The 16,598-nt window shown below is 38.8% G+C and overlaps 1 protein-coding gene and 1 pseudogene across 1 annotated transcript in view; both read left to right on the top strand.

The window, feature by feature from the left end:
* SPTLC2 (serine palmitoyltransferase long chain base subunit 2) overlaps positions 1 to 16,598 on the top strand; it is a 101,694-nt gene that overhangs the window by 64,564 nt on the left and 20,532 nt on the right. The window lies entirely within an intron of this gene.
* Positions 12,836 to 15,885, top strand: LOC122239672 (annotated as a pseudogene).

Genomic DNA, 16,598 nt, shown 5'->3' with positions numbered 1-16,598 from the left:
CTGTGTATCCTGTGGTAGGTTTCAAACATGATACTTGCCTTTGAAAAATCTTACTGTCTAGTGCTAGGGATAGGATTCCAGAAAAGACCTGGTCTCAGAGCCACAGGTAAATTCTTCCTTTTTTCAGCTTCCTCTTTTCTCAGGTTCCTCCTTCTGTCTCCTCCCCCAAAAGCTCCTTCCTCACCATCATCCCCCCAAAATCTTAAACTTCCTTGAAGCTAGCTAATTATTTGAGGCAAACTCAGATTTTATTAATCTCATGTTCCTTTAATTTTTCTAAATGGATTTTTCCCTTTTTTTTAATGTTTATTTTTAGAGTGTACTTAAGCAGGCGGAGGAGAGAGAGGGGGAGGGATGGGGAGAGACAGAGAGAGAGAGAGAGAGAGATTGAGAATCCCAAGTGGGTTTCGTACTGTCCACGCAGTGCCCACCGCAGGCTCACAAACTGTGAGATCATGACCTGAGCCCAAATCAAGAGTCAAGACCCTTAACTGACAGAGCCACCCAGGTGGCCCATCTAAGTGGATTTTTTTCTATAGAAGCTTTCACTCTAGTAAATTACCAGCAATTAAAGAAAAAGAAAGATTTTCCTTTTGTAAATTAACTTCATCATTATGTAGCCTAAAGGGCTTTTTAACCAATAGCTTAAGCCTTCTAAAATCGGCAAGCAATATGACCACTTCAGGGGTGCCTGGGGCTCAGTTGGTTAAATATCCAACTTCGGCTCAAGTTATGATCTCACAGTTTGTGGGTTCAAGCCCCACGTTGGGCTCTGTGCTGACAGCTCAGAGCCTGGAGCCTGCTTTGGATTCTGTCCTTCTCTCTCTGCCACTCCTCTGCTTGTGCTCTCTCTTTCAAAAATAAACATTTAAAAAAAAATTTAAAAAAATCGCAAGCAATATGACCGCTTCATGAATGGAGAAATTTCAGCCCACAAATGGTGCAAGTTTTCTCAATATCTTGTCTCTAAATTGAAAGAACGTGACTTTCTTGAACTCCGTTTCTTCTGAAGTTGCATTAATGGTATTTAACATTTTATTAAAATAGACCTTTATAACCTCATTCTAATTTTCTGATTTCTGGTATGCTAGTATTCCAAAAAACCTAAATTTATTTGTGAGTAATTAGCCCTGCAAATGAAAGTCCTTTGGGGTATTTATCTACCTATTTCCTCTCCATGGATCAATAACCCCTTAAGCCTCCTTCTCTGTTTTAGGAATCTGTTCAGAATACTCCAGAGCTCTGTTGCACAGTCTGTTTCTTCTTCCACTCCCATCTCTTTCTTCCACATCCAAATGCTAATAAAAGTGTCTCACCACAAGAGTGGTCTCTCCCTTTGTGTCTTGCTTCAGAGTTTGTTTGAAACTAGCTATTAAGATGCCCACAGGCAGCAGGCTGGGAGCTAACCTTTGAACAAATGTAGACTTGTTCAGTTCGTAGAATATGGTTCTTAATGCAAAACATAAATAAGGAGTTGGAGGTTCCCATGGGACAGGAAAGGAGCCTGCACTGGATGTTCCTCCTTTGGGAGATGTAGTAAGATAATATAAGGAAGTTAATTCTTAATTAAAGCACTGTGAGTCAGTACAGGGTCATTTTGTTTTTTAAGATGAAACTGGGTGAATTACCTTAGTTTTATTACATAATCAAATTTTTTTTAGGGGCGCCTGGATGGCTAGTCAGTTAAGCGTCTGACTTTGGCTCAGGTCATGATCTTGCGGTTTGTGAGTTCAAGCCCCGTGTCGGGCTCTGTGCTGACAGCTCAGAGCCTGGAGCCTGCTTCAGATTCTGTGTCTCCCTTTCTCTCTGCCCCTCCCCTGCTCATGCTCTGTCTCTCTCTGTCAAATATAAATAATAAAACATTAAAAAAATTAAAAACAAGTTTATTTTGAAGATTTTTTTCCCCACAGTTTGATTTATTCAGTTACTGTTTAGCTGAGCCTTATGACCATTCCTTAAGCCTGTTCTTATCATTTCTAATTTGTGAACCTTTATAACCCAGGCTCTGTTTTGTTTGTTGGAGAAGAACTTTCTAAACCTTAGCATGATTAGAATTGCTTCCCCCCTGCCCCCAGAATTATTTCTGAGGACTTTGTCTAGGAGACTTGATCCTAGTTTTTCACCAATTTTGCTACATATTTAAAAAAAAGGAGAGGGTGTATGGACTCTGTTCTCAATTAAGAACCAGATATCCTTCTGAAGCCTTGCCACATTTGAGAGCTTTTTGAAGAGGAATTGATTTAAGGAAACAAACAAAAAGTCACCTATGGTTTTTCTAATTATCTAAATATTTTAATCTGCCTGCCATCTGCTCCGGTGGTGAAGTAAGGTTCAGAAGGACCTCATTAAGATACACTGTTGTAAGCCTCTGTTCTCAAGCTTTGTCCATGGTCCCTGGGCATCAAAGGCACTTTTAGTGAAGTGGTTCTTAACTTGCTCACACAAAGGAAGGCTTTAAAGTTAGTAATAATGCTGATGTCAGGGTCCCTTGCAGACCCTGTGAGTATCTGGGGGTAAGACCCCTGCAGGGTGTTATTTAAAAGCACCTCGAACTTGAGCACCAGTGTTGTAGAGCTTGTTAGAAATGAGGATTCTAATCCATTCTACCAGACCACTGAGTCTTGGTGGACAAGGCCCTAGAATGTGCAAAAAAAAAAAAAAAAAAAAAATTTTTTTTAATGTTTATTTATTTTTGAGAGACAGACAGAGTGTGAGCGGGCAGAAAGAGGCAGAGAGGGAGGGGGCAGAGAGAGAGAGAGAGAGAGAGAGGGAGGGCAGAGAGAGAGGGAGAGAGGGGAGGGGGAGAGAGAGAGGGAGACACAGAATCTGAAGCAGGCTCCAGGCTCCCAGCTGTCAGCACAGAGCCCGACGTGGGGCTCAAACCCACAAATTGTGAGATCGTGACCTAAGCCGAAGTCAGGTGTTTAACCGACTGAGCCACCCAGGTGTCCCTAGAATGTTTATTTTAAAGAAAACCTCAGTTAATAATGCAAACTAGTTTTTAAGGAATTTAAGGGTTATTTTTTTCTTTTTCTTCTCCCTTCCTCCCTCCCTCCTTTTCTTTTCTTTCTTTCTTCTTTCTTTCTTTCTTTCTTTCTTTCTTTCTTTCTTTCTTTCTTTCTTTCTTTCTTTCTTTCTTTCTTCTTCTGCTTATTTACTTCAAAGAGAACCAAGAGCTATTCTACTGGTAGGTGTCTGGAAGGCATGATATATAACCTCTTTCTTTTGAAAGAAAAATAGAGGGACATGTTGGCTTGTGGAACAGGAGTTTGGTGGTAAAACTGAGTTGCCAATTTTAATTGTTTTTGGAACTCTGGATGCCTTGATGCTTTCTTCTAAAGAGCTGATGATCCTTCCTGAATGAATCATTGACACAGGTGGAGAAGTCAAAAACCAACTAGGAAAGGAGAAAGAGAAGTAAGAATTCAGAGACCCATGATCATGCTTCTTAAGTCTGGTTAGAATTACTTTTGTTTCGCTCTTTTTTTTTTTAATGGCCTATTAATTCAGAATCAGATTTTTCTAGTACATAACCTACGAATGGCTTTCCCTGCTATAAACTTTAAAAAGTTCAATACTAATTAGCTTGTGAAACTTATTATTGCTTGTCTTCCACCCCTGGTAACTATTAATTTAATTCCAAGCCTAGCCTTACCAGCAAGTGTCTTATTTCCTGGCCCTCCTCATCTGAGGGTGGATGCTTGAGGGCAGTACATCCCTTTAGTTCTGCCTAAATGTATTCCAGCCCCAAAGCATAGTCTTTGGACAAATTAAGACTTTCTGTCCTGACTGTGAGCTGGCACCCTTTAAACTCAGTTCCTTAATTTTTCGAAAGCACTTGGCCTCCTTTCTTCCTTTTGTTTAGGGCCCTCTGTTTCTGTCTGTGCAATAGCAACCATGCTTTTAAACTCTTGATTGCATTGAATCAACAACTTTAAGCCTTGGCCCCTGCAGCCTGGTGCACATCCTGTGGCAGTCCTCAGGAAATCCTAATTTTTGGCATTGAAACTAATTAAGAGATTAAACTACAGTTGGGGAGTGATAAGCAGTACTTGAGAGAGTCATTTACTGTGCAGTGCTTGGTGTTAGCAGAAGCTGCTCTAGTTGCGGATGAGAGAAAGAGCAACAGTAATGTGGGAGAGTAGACTCAGATAACTTGGCTGCATTCTTGTAGGGAGACAAAACGCCAAAGTCCACTTTGGAACAGTAGCGTCCCTAGGGGAGGAAGAGGCAGGCTGTCTGCTTCGATGTTCATTAGTTTGACAGTTGCCCAAACTGAGCGCTTTATTTGCTGCCAGTCTGGCAAAATAGAGGGGCTGCTTCTAGGAGATGGTGAAACTAGTTCCTACTCCTTTTGTTTCAGTGTTAAAGTTACTGAACTCTTGCTTTCTGGAAGTGCCTTATAAATATCTCTTTTATAAGACTGTTCGCTGGAGCACAAAAATAGCTTGTTAAGAGTGGGTTGGAGGTACATTTATTGTCCTATTCCTTATGTCTCTTATAAGGACCTTCAAACAGAAAGATTTTCTAGGGCAATTTAGCTGGTACTTAAGGGGAACATGGTATTCAAATCAGTCTGCCCTGCCGTTTAGCTAATATATCTTTTATTTTTGTCTTAAGTAATATTTCCGGATAAGATACTTTATCCTTCTTTCTCTGAAATCATGTGAAAAACCTGAACTCATACATTCAAATTCCAACATAGTGTGGTTTTGCTAATGTTTTTTCTTTACATCCCATGGTCTCCTCTCTCTCCCACTGCTGTTTCCTGCTCTAGTCCTGTTTGGTACTTAAAGATATTTTTAGGTATAGTGATCTTAATTTCATTTACAGATTGAAATTTTCAGGTGTTCATGCAGAAGTTAAAGAACAAAGGATGACCTCATAGGTCAGTTGATTTGTGTGTTTAGGCATTCTTTTGTCCCTCCTTTCCAGTAAACCATGAGATCCTACTCCCCTGGTATATCCCGACTGGGTGCTTGTGACACATGTACAGTTTATTGATCTAGAAAGTTCTCTGATGAGTGGAAAGTGTTGTCTGCTGCCTTCTCCACCCACTTTAGAGCTGTCCATAGAAGATGACCATTGGTAATTAAGAAAGATGAGTGAGGAGAGACTGCTGCTTCTTTAGGAAAGAAACTGGATGACTTTGTTAAGAATTCATCCCTGTTCTGCCCAGCCCCTATGCTAAGGTATCATCTACATGTGAAATAATAAAAATAATAATATGGAGTGGAAGTTCCTTTGTAGTGTAACCTTGTTAATTCTCAATATATTTCTGTTGGCAGGGAAATCAGCTTTGGTACTTAAGCACTCATAAGATTCTTAAGATAAACAAAAGTTTAAGAAATTTCAACAAGTACCAAGGGTTTGCCACTACTGCCAGAAAGGTTTTCTGTTTTCCATTAATGGATCTTCACCTTTTCTGAACTTACCATTCAGTTTTAATTCGTTAGCATACCCTGATTCTTGGAGGAATGTGCAGAGAGTGTGGCTGCAAGATTTTTTGCTCTAAGATGCTTGCTACTGTATGTGATTTTGAGTAATGTGTACCATTCAATGATTCCTAAAAAACACCCCATTAATGATAGGATGTTGTCTTCCCTAGAGACCTAGAGTACTGTTTTTTGCCCATTGATAGAGAGCAAAGGAAGTACCTGGCTATTTTTATATTTGGTATGGGAAGGGGGGTTCTTCTCTCTCATAATCAAAACTATTTAGATGAAGTACAGTAATTATATGGGTTAGTACTCTTTCCAATTCTGTGCTTGTTCTTCAGATACTGGTCGCAGTGGGGATGGTGACCATTTGGGGAGAGAAGTAGAAAGAAGATGGTAGAAAATGACTGGCTTTAACAGCAGTTGGAGATTATTTTTAACATCTAAGTAAGAGTGTGGCCATTATTCAAGAAAATGTTCTATTAAGTATCATCTTAGTCCCATTGGGCTTGGGATAAGTTGGTTAGATGAATAAATGGCCATTTCTTGGAGAGGATCTGAAGCTTTCTGAGGCATCAAAGCTGCAATCATCATCATAAAGCATTTGCTGGACTTTTCCTGTGCAGTGTTTTTATAGAGAGGAAGAGGGAGAGTGGGCAAGAGAGGTATTATAAGAAATTGGCTCACATAGTTGTGGAGGCTGACAAGTCTGCAGATCTGCATTTGGCAAGCTGGGGGCCCAGAAGAGCTGATGTAGTTCTAGTCCAAATGCCGTTAGTCTTGAGACCCAGGAAGAGCTGATGCTTCAATTCAAGTCTGAAGGCAGAAAAAACCTGATGTGCCAGCACGACAGGCAGGCAGGAGAAATTCCTTCTTATTCAGGAAGGCCCATTTATTCTTGTGAGGCCTTCAACCAACTGGATGAGGCCCACCCACATTAAGGAGGACAGCCTTTACTCAGTTATTCAAATGTTAATCTCATCCAAAACATCCTCACAAGCACAGCCAAATTATGTCTGACCAAACATCAGACACTCTGTGGCCCAGTGAAGACAACACATAAAATTAGCCATCACAGCTTTCTCTGTTGATTAGTGCTCTCTTTTTAAAAAATGTTTATTTATTGAGAGAGAGAGAGAGAGAAAATGTGTATGTGTGCAAGTGCACAAGCTGGGGGCAGGGGGAGACAGAGCGAGGGGGAGAGAGAATCCCAAGCAGGCTCCACATTGTCAGCAAGGGCCCACCAGGGGCTCGGACTCACGAACCGCGAGATCAAGACCTGAGCTGAAATCAAGAGTCAGATGCTTAACCGACTCACCCACCCAGCACCCCACCCCTCTTGTTTTTGAACACTAAAATTTGCCTGCAAAGTTTTCCAGGTTCACTAGAAGTAAATATGTGAATAAACTCTGTTCTAGGCCTGTCACTTTTGTCTCCCTCTGTAGTGGGCTTGGCAGTGAAGAACCAGCTTTGGGTTCTAAACTCTGGTTCTCTTCAAATGTAAACAGTTTTTATAATATTGTTTGTTAACTTTATATTTTAGTTTATTAGTTGATTTTTAGTTGGTTTCATTAATAATGTTCAAACTCTGGGAAATTTGCTGTAAAGTAACATCAGTAACATGATGAGTATATGCAGCTCAGGAATCAGTCTATTAAGGATCCAAAATACAGGATTTTTAATACCAATTTAAATGTATCCATCTATTCATTCTTTATTTTGTTTATAAAACTAATAACATGCTTATTTTCAAACCCAAATATTACAGAAAGTAAACAGTCTCTATGATCTTATGTCTTGGGATAACTCATGTCAGTTGTTTGGCATATAGTCTGCAGATTTCTGATTTTACATGCCCTTCTATACAAATAGTAATTTTTATCACGGTTACTCCTTTTTAGCAATGGCGTGTAAATAAAACCATTTGATTAGAAGAGTTTGACTGGTAGTCACGGGAAGGAAGAAAATGAGAATATTTATTGTTTTTTTAACCGTTGCTGGGGACAGTTTTGTTCTAGGATTATTACACTTCGTAATTTTGGCAAGAACAAAAAACAGATGAGTTCTGCTGGGATACCTCCTCTACCGTCTGTGTTTAATAGTACTTAAGTATTACAGAAGAGAAAGAAATCACATTGTGAGAGGGCTGTCAGCTTGTGAATTCTCCATAAATGGGGGCATTAACAACGCCTAAGCAAGTGATAATATCCAAGTCGGCTTGAAGGTCAGAATCTTATCCTTATGGTAAGCGGAATTGTCTGTATTGTTTCAGCATTTCTTGTGCAGCAAGAAATTGTTTCAGCATTTCTTGTGAGAGAGCACCCCACATAAGGCTAATGTATTACAATGTTAATTCTCTCTGAAGTGTTAAAAAAATGAAACAAAATAAGCCATGTTACTGTCAGTTGTTAATAAGAGTTGGTGAGAGGTGAGTCTAGCCAATTGCTCTCCTCACCTTAGACCAGTGAGAATTGCCCTGGCAGAACACAGATACTCTTGTGCAGGAAGCTCTTTCTCTGTCTTGACTTGAGCATGTTGGTGTCTTCTTTTGCTGTTGTTATTTTGTATTCTTTTTTTTTTTTTAAGTTTTATTTTTTATTTTTTAAAATTTACATCCAAATTAGTTAGCATATAGTGCAACAGTGATTTCAGGAGTAGATTCCTTAGTACCCCTTACCCATTTAGCCCATCCCCCCTCCCACAAACCTCCAGTAACCCTCAGTTTGTTCTCCATATTTATGAGGCTCTTCTGTGTTGTCCCCCTCCCTGTTTTTATATTATTTTTGTTTCCCTTCCCTTATGTTCATCTGTTTTGTCTCTTAAAGTCCTCATATGAGTAAAGTCATATGATTTTTATCTTTCTCTGACAAATTTCACTTAGCATAATACCCTCCAGTTCCATCCACGTAGTTGCAAATGGCAAGATTTCATTCTTTTTGATCGCTGAGTAATATTCCATTGTATGTATTTACCACATCTTCTTTATCCATTCATCCATCGATGGACATTTGGGCTGTTTCCATACTTTGGCTATTGTGGATAGTGCTGCTATAAACATGGGGGTGCATGTGTCCCTTTGAAACAGCACACCTGTATCCCTTGGATAAATGCCTAGTAGTGCGATTGCTGGGTCATAGGGTAGTTCTATTTTTAGTTTTTTGAAGAACCTCCATACTGTTTTCCAGAGTGGCCGCACCAGCTTGCATTCCCAGTGTATTTTGTATTCTGACAAACAGTTTTGACCTGTGTGTCATGACTGACAAATGTGTGCAAGTGATAGAACTATCATGCAAATGAGGAATGGATTATGCCAGGTGTTCAAATACACATTTCATGGCTTCTGGATGTTTCTTCAGGGCAATGGTTGAGGACTCAGCTAGTAATGATCGGCAAAAAAAAAAAAAAAAAAGAAAAAAAATAGGATTAGTTAGTTAAGGCCTTTGATACTGTAAAGCATCACAGATGTCCCTGCAGCCTGCGAGTATTGACCAGTAATGGTGAGGATAGTAAACAGTGGAGTTACCAGAAGCCTGCCATAATTACAGAGGATGCCAAGAAGCGGCTTCCTCTGTTCCTGTTGAAAGTACATCTCTGTAGGATTATGCTCAAACACATTTCCTTACAGATCCCACACCTCTCCTAAACGGGGTTATGTGTATGTCCAGATAATGCAGTCTGTGTACCTAGAATCTTTGCATTTCTAAGCTGAAAACAGTAAATTGAAATGAAAATAGGCCATGATAAGACTTTGCTTGGGAAAAGTTTCTTTGATCGATGAATGTGCTGCTTTCAGTTGAACTGGTTTGTTCTTCTGTATAGTTTAAACGATTGCAGGAGCACCTGGGTGGCTCAGTAGGTTGAGTGTCCAACTCTTGATTTCGGCTCAGGTCATGATCCAGGATCATGAGATCCATGCCCAGCGCGGAGCCTTCTTATGGGTTTCTCTTTCCCTCTCCCTCTGCGCCTTCCCGGCTTATGCACACCTGTGCATCTTCTCTCTCTCTCCCTCTCTCTCTCTCTCCCTCTCCCCCTTCCCCCCCCCTCAAAAATAATTAAAATAAAAAAATAAAATGATTGCAAACAGACCTTCTTCGTATAGTTAATTTTTGCATGTTCTTGGATTTTGCATGTTTCATATATTTTTGGTTTTGCAAACACATTATCTATGGCACATTTGTTCTCATAATCCACCTCTGCAACTAAATGTATCATTTCCCCTAACTATGTGTTAGTTCCCTTCTCAGTGGAACTGCCATATGTGGACTTAGGCCAGAATTAAATGTTAGCAATTAAGGAAGTCTGCTTTTAAGGTAACAAAATATATTTCAAATTCAAATGGAGACTTTTTTGGTTATCTGAGCACCCTTGCTGCTGTACCTCACCCCTCTCCCATCTGCACAGTTAATTGAGAATATGTTGTTAAATTTATTTTAGTAGCAGATAAGAACTGTATCTTGTTACATTTTTATATTTTTTAGTCTTTTTAAAGCATATTATTCCTTTTATTGATATCATCCAGATGTTTATTTAAAACATCCAGAGGGAGCTGCTTACTATCTCGTCTATTTGGTTTTGGCTTTTTAAAAATTTTGTGTCATGTTATGTAATGTTATGTTATTTTTTTAGTTTAAGCCACAGTAAGACCTCATTCACTCAGCAGTTTTTGACTACTGTGTGCCAGCTATGGAAAATGACATAGTATCTTCAAAAACTTCTTAATGCAAAAAATTCAGTTTTTTGAATTCTCAAAATAAGCAACATTTTCCTAGTATTTCTTAATACCTCCTAACCCCTTGTGTGTTTTATTTTATTAATTTTTATTCTCTTGTTTTTGGTGTCTTATTAGGCTTTAGAGTTAGAAGAGTCAGTTGGCTTTTTCTCTTTTTGCTCAAGATGTTTAATATCTCCTTATTAAGACAAAGTATATATAGTCATCTATTCTGGCTTTTTTCTGATTGGAAGAAAGGAGAATAATGCCTCAACACATTGTTATAGGTAAAATAATAAATTCTTATATAATTAATGAATTTTTATGTACCAAGTGTGAGGCATTTTATTAAGCACTTTACATGTATTATTTCACTTCATCCTTCAAACAGCCTTACAAAGTAGGTGAAATCATCATTATCAATTCCATTTTGCAGATGAGGAAACAAGCTCAGAGAGATTAAGTGACCTAGCCAAAACCTTACAGCTGGTAGATGATGGAGCCAGAATACAAACCCAGATAGCCTGACTTCAGAAGGGTATGTGCCACCAAAGAACCAAACTAAAGCTCATGAGTAAAATTTAGGAAGACAGTAGAATTACTAGTTCCTTTCTTTCTCAGACCTGCTTTTACTGCTTTGATGTATTACTTAAAAATGGTTGTCTGATGGTTTCAGGTTTTAAAATGTCCTCAGTGGGGGCACCTGGGTGGGTCAGTCAGTGAAGCATCTGACTCTTGATCTCCTCTGGGTCTTGATCTCAGGGTAATGAGGTCAAGTACCTTGTTGGGGACTTTTAAGCCTGCTTAAAAATAGAATAGAATAGAATAGAATAGAATAGAATAGAATAGAATAGAATAGAATAGAATAGAATAGAATAGAATAGAAAAACATCCTTAGTGCAAGCATGTCTGCATGCCTCTTCTGGATTAGGTGGAAGAATCAGTTTAGCCCAGGTAGGGACCAGGTCCCATCCCTGTTAAGGTGAGGAGCGGTTTTCAGAAAATAAGGGTGTCTGCTTGCCATCTTGAATACTCCCAACTGCAAAGGTAATTTGCCTCATCTGAATGGTAATTAATGGATAATGTGATGGCAGAGATTGTCTAAATTGGTGAGTAAGGGAACATTGGCTAAAACTAGCTTTGGAAAGTTGATAATATAGTATGATGGTATGATAGTTGAGGCGTATTTATAAGTTGTAAACCTTTATATGTTATGTGTTTATATGTTAGTAATGTCAGCTGTGTCCTATGTTATGTGTTAAGAGTATACTAAAGAATTAAAAAGTGGGGAACTAGAAACAGTGAGGGAAAGCAAGAGGGTACTTTATTTCATCTTTAAAAGCTAAGGCTAAGCTAAAGCCAGATCATGTCATGTTGTGGAAGATGTAAATGGCATAATTTTAAGGGAAAAATACACAGGTGGCAGAGAATAATAAAGTGGACATGTATTCTGTTTACTATGTACTGAGCACTGCTCAAAATTTTTAAATAAATTCTCAGAATATGTATTAGACATGATTTTCCTTCTTTTAGAAAATGAGACAGACGAGAGGTTAAGTTGCTTACCCAAGGTCACAGAATTAACTAACTGGAAGAGCCAGAATTTGAACCTGGTGTCCAGTGTGAGGATGCTTTTTGTGTATGAGCTATTTCATATTTCATTATTATTTGTATTTGTGTGTGTGTGTGTAATTGAATTAGGTAATTCTGTGGAACTCAAATTAGTTTGAACACACAAAAAAGGTTTCCATTTTCTCAGAATATTTCAACTTGAATGTTTGTATATTCTTGGTGGGGAGGTGCTGGGGGAGAAAACCTTATTTGCCCTCAGAGTTTGCAGTTTGTTTTGAGGACAGGAGGCCACACATCAAAGGTGTAAGAACAGAAACAGGAACTTATAAAAAGAGCAAATTAATGACATGCAAAGTAGAGGCATGTCTTAAAGGGTACCAGGAATTTTTCCACAACCTAATTTTTTACTTCTATCCTTTGTCTTTCATAATGCTATTGGTTCCTTTGAGGTTTTTCAAAAACTTAGAACTATATAAACATGGGTAGAAAATAACAAAAACAAAATGAAAATGAGAAAACAAATTGCTTATATTTAACTGATTTGTATGATTTTCACCTACTGGAAAAAAATTGTCCACAGGAATTTTTGTTAGTAGAGCTGTGTATTTACCACCAAGCTAACAATGGAGAAAGATGTGTGGGCTTTGTTCAGAAGTTATCCCCCTAAGTCTCTTGTTTATGTAGAAAAAAGCGACTTTGGGATAAATTATTCCTCAACAAACAAACGAACAAAAAGTATTGCTTACACCTGACATATAGGCTGGAAGATTGGGGTGAAGTGGGAATGATTGACTGTGATACATGCCAGTTTCTTTTGGGGAGCAGTGAAAATGTTCTATAATTAATTACTGTGATGGTTACACAGTTCTATAGTTACACTAGAAAACTTGGAATTGAACACTTTAAATGGGAATGTGAATTATATCTCATTTAAAAAAATGACCTCAGGGCGCCTGGGTGGCTCAGTTGGTTAAGCAACTGATTTTAGCTCAAGTCATGATCACGAGCAGTTCATGAGTTTGAGCCCTGCATCAGGCTGTGTGCTGACAGCTCAGAGCCTGGAGCCTGCTTCAGATTCTGTGTCTCCCTCTCTCTATGCCTCTCCCCCACTTGCACTCTGTCTCTGTTTCTTGAAAAGGAAAAAACGTTAAAAAAACAAACAAAAAAAACCACTTGACCTCTAGTGAGTGAACATAGTGGTAAAATATACATAACATAAAAGGTAACATTTTAACTAATTTTAGGTGTACAATCCACTGGCATTAAATACATTATAGAATGTTGTGTAACAATTACCACTGTCCATTTCCAGAATCCTCTCATCATTCCAAATAGTAATTAACTTTTAATATGCCAATCCGAGTTTGGAAGCAGTAGTCTTGACCTACTTAATTTTAAACCTTTAGACTTTAAAAATACTTGCTACCCCCAAATTGAGTTTTGTTTCTCTAAAATTTTTAGCCTTTTCCATTTGTTTCCCCCTCAAACATGCTTTTTCTTTCGTGTTCCTTCAGATAACGGCAAGTTGTCCAAATAAGAAACCCCTATTATATTTTCTCTGCTTCTTTATTCCATGTATTTAATCACCAGAGCCTTTAGATTGTGCCTCCTTAATATCTTTGAATCTGTCCACTACTCTATTGCCACTGTTATTTACTTAGACTTCTGTCTACTTTCACTTGGATTTAATAGTCCTAGAAGGATCAGTCGAGCAAAAATAATTTCCAAGAATTAAGATAAATAAACATGCTTATAATAAGGAATAGGAGGCATCCACGCAGAGAGTTCAAGCGAAACGTGATAAGTCTGATGCCTTTCCTGAGTACTCTAGTCCACATTGGTTCTCCTTCCTATCCAAGATTCATTCATTCATCAAATATTTATTTTGTATCTTCTGTGTGCTTTAACAGTTTGTAACACTCTGTCCACCTTCAAAATACATGTCCTATCCACTTTTCATACACATTTCTGTCACCCTAGTACAAGCCATCGTTGCCCACGCCCCCTGTCTGCTTCTCTCTTCACCTGTTTAAATGCAGCACTTAGGTAACCCTGTTGAAACAGGAGATCTTATCAATCTTCTGTTTGAGAACCCTTGTGGGGCTTCTCCCACCTCTCAAAGTCAAAATCAGAGTCTTTCTTACAGTGAAGACCTGTGAGTCCCCTGTGGATTGGCCCTCTATAGATCGCCTGTATCACACACTCCCTTTACTGGCTCAGTTCCAACCTTGCTGGTTCACTCCACCCTAGGAAATGCCACATGTGCTTTTGCTTCTGGGCCTTGGTGCTTTATGGAGATAGTGCTTGCTCATCCAGGTCATTTCTCAGACATCACTTGAGTGAGACATTTACCTTTTTTGTTGTCCATTTCCCACATTGGATGAACTTTGCTTCTTTTATTCCATGCAGTGTATCCAGGGCCTAGATGTCTGACTGACAGACACACTAGACAGGTACTCAGGGTGTATTTATTTAACGTCTGCTTGCCTAGCACATAGTACATTCTTCCTTTTCTGTGTAGCCTTCCTGGTGAGATTTTTGTCTTTGGTGTAGTGACGATGATGCTACTTTTGTATCTCCTCTATTTCTAGCAAATATATGCTGAAATAAATGACATCTTTATTATTTATTTTTATGTGCTAGATTTATTTTTCTTCACAGTTTTGTGTCTTAAAAGTAGATGAGGCTTCAAAAATGTTAGTAGCCCCCCAAATCAACTTCTTTAATGTTTGCTTTTAAGTTTCTGTAAGAAATTCTGAAGCAGGCTGTCGGCGGAAGTAGGTGGGGTGACCTGGGTTGATGAACTCCGCAGCAGCGTTGCTGAGATCAACGAGCTCAGTGGCCAGTGGCAGCTGGTACCGGGTGGGATGAGGGGTGGGCAGAGCCTAGGTGGCAGCAGGGGTAGTGTGTGGCCTAGGCCATGACAGCCAATGCTGGGGAATGGTGCTTCATGGAAAACGACCCTGGTCTCTTCACTGAGCTCATTAAAGGATTTGGTTGCTGAGGAGCCCAAGTAGAAGAAATACGGAGTTTAGAGCCTAAGAATTTTGAAAAGTTAAAGCCAGTTCATGGGCTAATTTTTTTTGTTTTTCAAGTGGCAGCCAGGAAAAGAATCAGCACCCTCTGTATCTTTAGTTCAGGACTCCAGACTTGACATGATATTTTTTGCCAAGCAGAAAATTAATAATGTTTGTGCTAGTCAAGCCACAGTAAGTGTGTTATTGAATTGTACCCATCAAGGTGTCCATTTAGAAGAGACATTATCAGAGTTTAAAGAACGTTCGCAAAGCTTTGATGCAGCTATGAAAGATTTGCATTGAGCAATCCAGGTGTGATTCGACAAGTCCACAATAGCTTGTCCAGACAGCAGATGTTTGCATTTGATGCAAAGACATCAGCAAAGGAAGAAGATGCTTTTCACTCTGTCAGTTATGTTCCTGTGGACAGAAGATTGTATGAATTAGATGGATTAAGAGAAGGACCGACTGGTTTAGATGCATGAGATCAAGATGACAGCACAATGAAGCAGTCGTAGAAAAACGGATACAAAAGCACAGTGAAATTTGATTTAAGTTGATGGCCATTGTGTCTGACAGAAAAATGAGACATGAACAGATAGCAGTTACAAGACAACTTGCTGAGGAACTCTTGGATGCAGATCAGGATAATAATATGTTAAGTGCTGTTCAGTCAGAGGTTGCCAAAACTCAGATGCTTATTGAAGAAATAGTACAGAAACTAAAAAGATAAGAGATCAAAAATATCAGAGGGCAGCATAATTATCTGCCTTTCATTATGGAATTTTTAAAGATCTTAGCAGAACACTAGCAGTTAATGCCACTAGTAGAAAAGGCAAAAGAAAAACAACGCAAAGAAAGCACTGGAAACAATGAAGAAGACACTTTGGGATGTGTACGCATTTCTGCTTCTGCACTTATTTTCATGGAAACCATTAAGTATAAAGAGCTTTGAACAACATCCTAGTTGACTCACCTTGATAGCACGTGTATAGTTTGGCAATAGTACCAATCTGTCTTTAACGCATGGATTCTTTCTCTGCTTGCAGCATACAGTATGCATGTAGTGCATAGTAAATAAAGGTCATTTGGGGCGCTTGTGGCTCAGTCAGTTAAGCGGCCGACTTCGGCTCAGGTCATGATCTCACAGTCCGTGGGTTCCAGCCCCGCGTCAGGCTCTGTGCTGACAGCTCAGAGCCTGGAGCCTGCTTATGATTCTGTGTCTCCCTCTCTCTCTGCCCCTCCCCTGCTCATGCTCTGTCTCTGTCTCAAAAAATAAATAAAACAAAAAAAATTTAAAAAAATAATAAAGGTCATTTAAGAGTGCTTGCCCACATTCCATTATTCGACATCGGATCTGAGAACTTCTGTTGGTTCTCTGGATGTATACTATCCTAATGAACCTAGAAATCGCACAAATGATCATCTCTTCCTGTAGTTGTTATTTGTAATTAATCTCTTAATCTTTTAGCTCACTTGCATGCTTAAAATTTATAAATGTCAGATCTTGATTAAACTGGATCTCTTGTTTCTCATCATTAATGAAAAAAATCAGTATTTGTCTTTGATATCTAAACGTCTTGAGGATTTTGACACTGAATGCAGATTATTTGAAAAAGACAAAAATATGATTTCTAGTGATTTTTTTCATTGATGCCGATAGAAAAAGTAATAAGCATCCCAATTGTATTTTAGCAGACTTAAAAAAAAAAAACAACAACAGAAATCCTGAAGCATATTCACAACTACTGTATATGCACCGTTTCTTTCATTTGGTGACCTTAATATAAATTGGTCATTTTTCTCAAATCTGAGCACTTTTTAAAAAGTTTTTTTAATGTTTATTTGAGAGAGAGAGAGAGA

The sequence above is a fragment of the Panthera tigris genome, chromosome B3 (assembly GCF_018350195.1).
Source record: "Panthera tigris isolate Pti1 chromosome B3, P.tigris_Pti1_mat1.1, whole genome shotgun sequence".
In the NCBI taxonomy this organism is placed as follows: Eukaryota; Metazoa; Chordata; class Mammalia; order Carnivora; family Felidae; genus Panthera; species Panthera tigris.
The sequence above is the reverse complement of the archived record's forward strand: the minus strand, read 5'-3'. Positions and strand labels throughout refer to the sequence as shown.